Below are 6032 nucleotides of genomic sequence, written 5' to 3' on the forward strand. Positions count from 1 at the left end.
ACCGTTAATTTCTCTCTTACCTCTTTTTTTTTATTCTCTTTATATATGTCCATATCATCTGGTATTAGAGCCAACATGGATTGATGGGCGGAGAAGCTTGAATATATTGTGGGTTCTCTCATCAGTGGGCAACAATAAATCATCATTAGGCAGCACCAAATCATAGAGAGGATCAACGAGCTATTCAAGAAGATCAATTCTTGTTTAGCCCAAACTGAGCAAGAAGAAGGTGGTAAGTCTATGGCTATATTCTCAATTCATGTTGTATGATTCGGGAACATAAAGAATATTGGGCAGAACGAATCACAATAGTTGTTCACACCAAAGTTTGATGTTCTTCACTTCAGTGGTGACAATGGTGACTTGAAATGCTCAAAAATATTGCTTGATTGGATCTATAATCTGAAGATCTTCAATTTTGTCAGGTACTTGCCAAGCTTGTGAGATTCAACTTCCCTCTTTTCGATGCCTGAATATGCCTACACCAAGATTTGGGATCTTGGTGGTCCTTGATAACAAGGACAATTCAAGGGAGAGGAAACGATACGTATCTAGACAAATTAGCTACAAGGTTGAGAGATTTACATGGAACAAAAATGAGCACATTATGGTTTATTATTTAAAAGTTGTGAAGTTGTGGTCAATTATATGTAGTTTATTAGTAGTGGGAAGTATTTAATTAGTAATTAAAAATTGTGGGGGGAGTTATAGGATTGGGAAGTAGGTAATTGTGATAAACACAATTATACGTGTATTTATTTGATGAATATGAAGTAAGAAAGTAGATTTAGATAAATCGATTCTTACATTTTATCTCTTGAGACAAATGAGGTCAGACTTTTTCGGTAAAAGCCAAGAAGCTGATTGCCTCCTAACCAACCCCCATTATTTTTCCTATTTTCTCTCCCTAACTCCACCCATATCTTCTATCTTTGTTTTTTCTATTCTTTTCATCTGTGCCTGTATCAAGGTTACTGTTCTTGAAGATAAGATCTGTCTCTGTATTGTTTGGTTTGCAATTTTGTTTTGTTTTGGTAATAGATTTTCTATTTTACACATGTTGGAATTAAAGCCAAGTTCAAGTGTGTGCATGTGGTGCTATTAGAAATAGAGAAAATCCTATTTCGATTGGTAATAATTAGGGGTATTGATGCTTCATGGTTTTGAATTTGAAGAAAAGGACAATTCGTCTGTGTCCTGTACACACGTGCTTTCAACTCTCTTTTAGATTTTGGAAATTATAAATGGAAATGAATTGGAAAGGAAGAGCGACAGAAACAAAGGAGATCGATTGTCCTCACTGTCGTTTGTGATTCAGCCAAGCTAAAAAACACCTTAATAACGAGTCAATTTGATTTTTAATACCATACGGTACAAGAGGAAAAAGTAGGAGAAAGATTCTCTCTCCCAAGTCAACTCTAACATTTAAAACCTTAGAGCTGAATATGCACTTATTTCTGATATGATATTGTAAAGGAATTGAGGTCATTCATAAGGGAATCCCTTCACCCACTATAATACATTTAAAGGGTAAATTGGTCATTTTAACTTCACAAGTTTTAGTTGAATTACTTATAGGGATAAAATGATCTTTTCATTCAATCGCCAGCAGGTTTCATGGAGCTTCAAGTAAACTTTTCAAACCTTTGAGGTGTCAAGCAATCTAGCCATTGTACAAGGATTGTCCAAGTAATTAACCATAAAAGAAAAAAAGAAAAGAAAAGAAAAGAACGGAAATAGAAGAGGATAAAAAAAAAAAAACCTCATTGTTTGGTAGCAAAAGGAAAGAACAGAAAAAAAAATAAAAATAAAAAGCAACAAATTAGGGAGAGACAAAGAGGTGAATGACGGGTTTTGCAGGTCCATTGTGTTTGAACGTAGGACTCACGCCGCCTTTTAGACTTCTTTTTCTCAATAATAAAATAGGGAGATGTAATTGTTGTGAGAGCTTAGTTATAAATAGTTCCCCCACCCCCACAAAAAAAGAAAAAAAGAAAAAAGAAAAAAAAAAAAGAGATGTAAATAATTTATTTTTAATATTTTATTTCAATTTTCTTTTCTTCTCCATCCCAACGAAACGCCATGAAATCATTTATTTCCTTCTAAATTTTGTTTCTTTCTTCCCTTGGCTACCAAATGCAACCCTATTGCTTGATATCCAAAACGAAGGGTATATATGTAAAATTTTCATTGACTTTTCTCCAAAAATACTGTAAGCTCGTCTTCCTCCATGAGTTCTGTCATGTCCAAGTTTACTCGCCGTTGCTGCCATTCACCACTGCTGACCCTTGCCGCTAGCTGTCACTAGCCGCATTTCATGTAACTGTCTCTGCCTACCACTACTGCTTGTCGGTTAAAGCAATCTGAGTCAAGATTTGTCTCTAGACGAAGGTGAAATCCAATCGGGAAAGAAAATAAAGGCAAATGCAAGCTCTAGATTTTCTCCATGCTCATCAGGAGAGGCTAGCTCTATCCGATTAATCAACATAAAACCCTGACACTCACGTAAAATCCGTAGACTTGAGAACTCATAAATCAAGCGAAGGAATAGAGATTCATTGGAGAGATGTTAAGAAAATGAAGAATATCACGTCGACTATCTGCACAATTTAAAAACAGAGAAATCAAAAGAAAGACTCGAGTGGAGTTACCTAATTCCGAAATAATTTGAACTCTAGCTTCGAATACGAAAACACTAAAAGGAATTCTCAATGGTGGCGAAAGTATAGTCATCAGTATTGAACATAATAAAGGAATGGAATTCATAGAGAAGACTGATCGGTATTCCCAATTTTGATTTTAGAAACAGTATCTGTTTTGCAGGTAGAGTCCAGAGGGAATCCCATCCTCAGTGAGAGAGGTTGTGGGTTAGAATTTGACAATTACAAAATTTCATTAATTGATTTATTGGCTATCCTCTTGGCTGGTGAGACAGTCCCTCTCTATGGGCATTGCTCCACAGTCCACTCCGACCCTCTATAAGGGTATCAACTATTATGGTACTTGGTATCCAATACGGTTTTGGTATGGTATAGTGTACCAAGAGTAGATACCCAAATGGTATTGTATTGAGAAAATTCGGTATGGTATGGTTTAGGTTTGGTATGCTTCTGAAATGGTTTATATTTTATACCATTGTCGTTTGGTATGAATATGGTTTCTGTAAAATACTTTTACCATTTAGTGTTTCGGTATAGTATTTGATAGAATTCCAGTATTTTTCAATACGAAATTTGGTACGATTTCTATATTTAGTACATCGAACGCTTTTGTCTTAAATATCAATATGGTACCGTATTAAAAAAAAGCCAGTTTCCTATACCAAAACTATACTGAATCTCTTTTGATATGATATTAGTATCGATACGAATTGACACCCTTAGCTCTCTTCCCTATATTTTATATACTTTTTCAAAAGTCCTATCCTAACTGCATCTGGGTCTTGTTTCAAGTTTTCCTTCAAGTGTTAAGGACAACTTCGCTCTGGCCCTACATCCAAGATTGTTCTTCTAACTTCCTCTTAGGAGGCAATTAATGATATTGGGCCATCTTCAATCATTATCGAAGAAATCAAAGTCATTTTTTCCCATTATTTAGTAGAACTATACATTAACTAAACAAGAAATTAGTGTTTTCTTTTCTTTTTTTGGGTGAACAAGAAATTAGTGTTGAGTACGTAAAGAAAAATAAGTATGATTGAGTACAACATGCTAAATGAGTGAAGATTAAGATTGAGGAATCTATCCAGATTTGGAGCTGTATATGGCCTTCTCAATTAACCCTAATTTAACTTGGCTTTAAAATCTTTGAATTCTGTAATACTTGAAAAGAGGAAAGTTCATGCTGACTCAATTCTGTAATGCATTTCACTAACTTTTAAGTAATCAATATTTCATTTAGAATAAGGAATCTAGGCTAGAAATTTAGGAACAATTGCACATTACCTAACAACCAATCAATCCTACATTTATTGGACATGTGGCATCCTTTTGGAGTACCAATCAAGAGATTTGGAAATACAATACGCTATGATGCACGTTTTGATCGTCGGGCTTTGGTGAAGTTTATTATGAGAAAGGGTCACTGGTAGACTAATCTCCTTTCTTCTTTAGAATCTGCTGAAGCATGGAGGGAGTTACCGAACTTAAAAAAAACTCCACATTTATTGAAGTGTTAGTGATAAATAAAAATTGAAGAAATATGTTATAATTATGCATTATCTTATTATGACCAAGAAAATCACAGTCAAAATTCCCTTAGAATTTTCTTTCCTTTCCTTTTATTTTATTTTTTAGTTTGGTTTATGAAAAGAGTGTCCTTTATGGATCAAGTTACTCATTTCAAAATTTATTAGAAAAGTCATTTTCTTTTCTCGATAGTTAAAACCTACATCTTTTTAATCTTTTAGTAGTAGAGTTTCTCTTGACGCATTTCGGATGGGGTTGAATTTTGGTGCATAAGGGGGACCCCAAGGTCTCCTACTAACATATCAACTGTAAGCTAAAAAGGAATTAACCCCATGGCAAACTGAAATTTTGAAATATTAAGAACTACAAAAAGAGTGTAAACAAAATGCTTGGATAATTGAGGGATGCATGGGCATTCATGGGAGGATAACTGATTGAATTTGGGGTTTAATTTAGGAAAATTTCCTTTTACCACCCCTAAATTTAAACTTTATATGATAACCCCCTCATTTTCTGCTAATGTCGACCGCACCCTTAATGCATAACGTCATTAACTTAGATCTAGAACATGAAAAGATACAATTTCAATTTTGTTTGAATTGCTTACTTTTTGGGTAAGCAAGTATTGCTTTATATAGAAAAGGATTTACATCAAATAGATTGTTACAAGGAGAGAATATATAATAGACTGTTACAAGGAGAGAATCAAGGAGAAAATATGTATGGACTGTTACAAGATAACGATTAAGTTATGGAGATTTGAAATTTAAAAATTTAAATTCAAATCTGTCTATCATCCCCCTCAAACTATTGGGTGATAGCCACAAGAGTTTGCTTCAATGCTGATTAAATGCTGGTGTAGATAATCCTTTGGTGAATATATCCGCAATTTGTTCACTGGAGCGCAGAAACTGGATCTGTAGTGTTTTGTTGAGAACAAGATCGATCACAAAATGATAGTCCACATCTATGTGTTTGGTCCTTGCATGGGGTACTGGATTTGCAGACATTTGGGTAGCTGATATACTATCACAGTGAACCAATAGTGGTTTAGGGAGATCCACTTGTAGGTCACAAAGTAGATAGGATAACCATAGTAACTCAGAAGCGGTCACAGCAAGGGCCTTGTATTCTGCTTCTGCACTAGAGCGTGACACTGTTGGTTGCTTTTTCGATGACCATGAGAGGAGGTTGTCACCCAAGAGTGTGCGGAACCCACTTGTGGAGCGATGTGTGTCAGGGCAGCCAGCCCAGTTGGCATCTGTGAATGCCGCCATTAGAGACAATTTGGTTGGCTTTAGATGAACTCCCGCTTCAATAGAGTGTTTCATATATCTTAGTATTCACATGGCAACCTGTAAATGTTCTGTTGTTGGAGTTTGCATAAACTGACATACCTAATTTACCGCATATGAAATATCAGGACGAGTGATTGTTAGATATTGCAAAGCTCCAACAAGTTGTCGATATTCCGTAGGATTAGCCAATAATTCTCCTGTTGTTGCCGACAACTTAGTACCTGATGCTACTGGAGTTACACAAGGCTTGGCTGTGTCCATGCCTTGACTTTGAAGGAGTTCTATTGAGTATTTATTTTGGGTAAGTAAAAGGCCCATGGAGTTTCTTGTTGCTTAAATTCCCAAGAAGTAGTGTAGGGGGCCTAGATCTACCATTTTAAGCTCATTACTCAAACGCTGGATCACCCTCTGTATTTGACTTGGATTTTCCCCTGTTAATATGATGTCCACATAGAGGAGCAAAACAGCCAGGCCGTTCGAATCCTTATAGGTGAACATAGAATTGTCAGCAATGCTTTGCCGAAAACCTTCTCCAAGGAGATATGTT

Source organism: Macadamia integrifolia, unplaced genomic scaffold (genome assembly GCF_013358625.1).
Source record: "Macadamia integrifolia cultivar HAES 741 unplaced genomic scaffold, SCU_Mint_v3 scaffold1416, whole genome shotgun sequence".
NCBI lineage: Eukaryota > Viridiplantae > Streptophyta > Magnoliopsida > Proteales > Proteaceae > Macadamia > Macadamia integrifolia.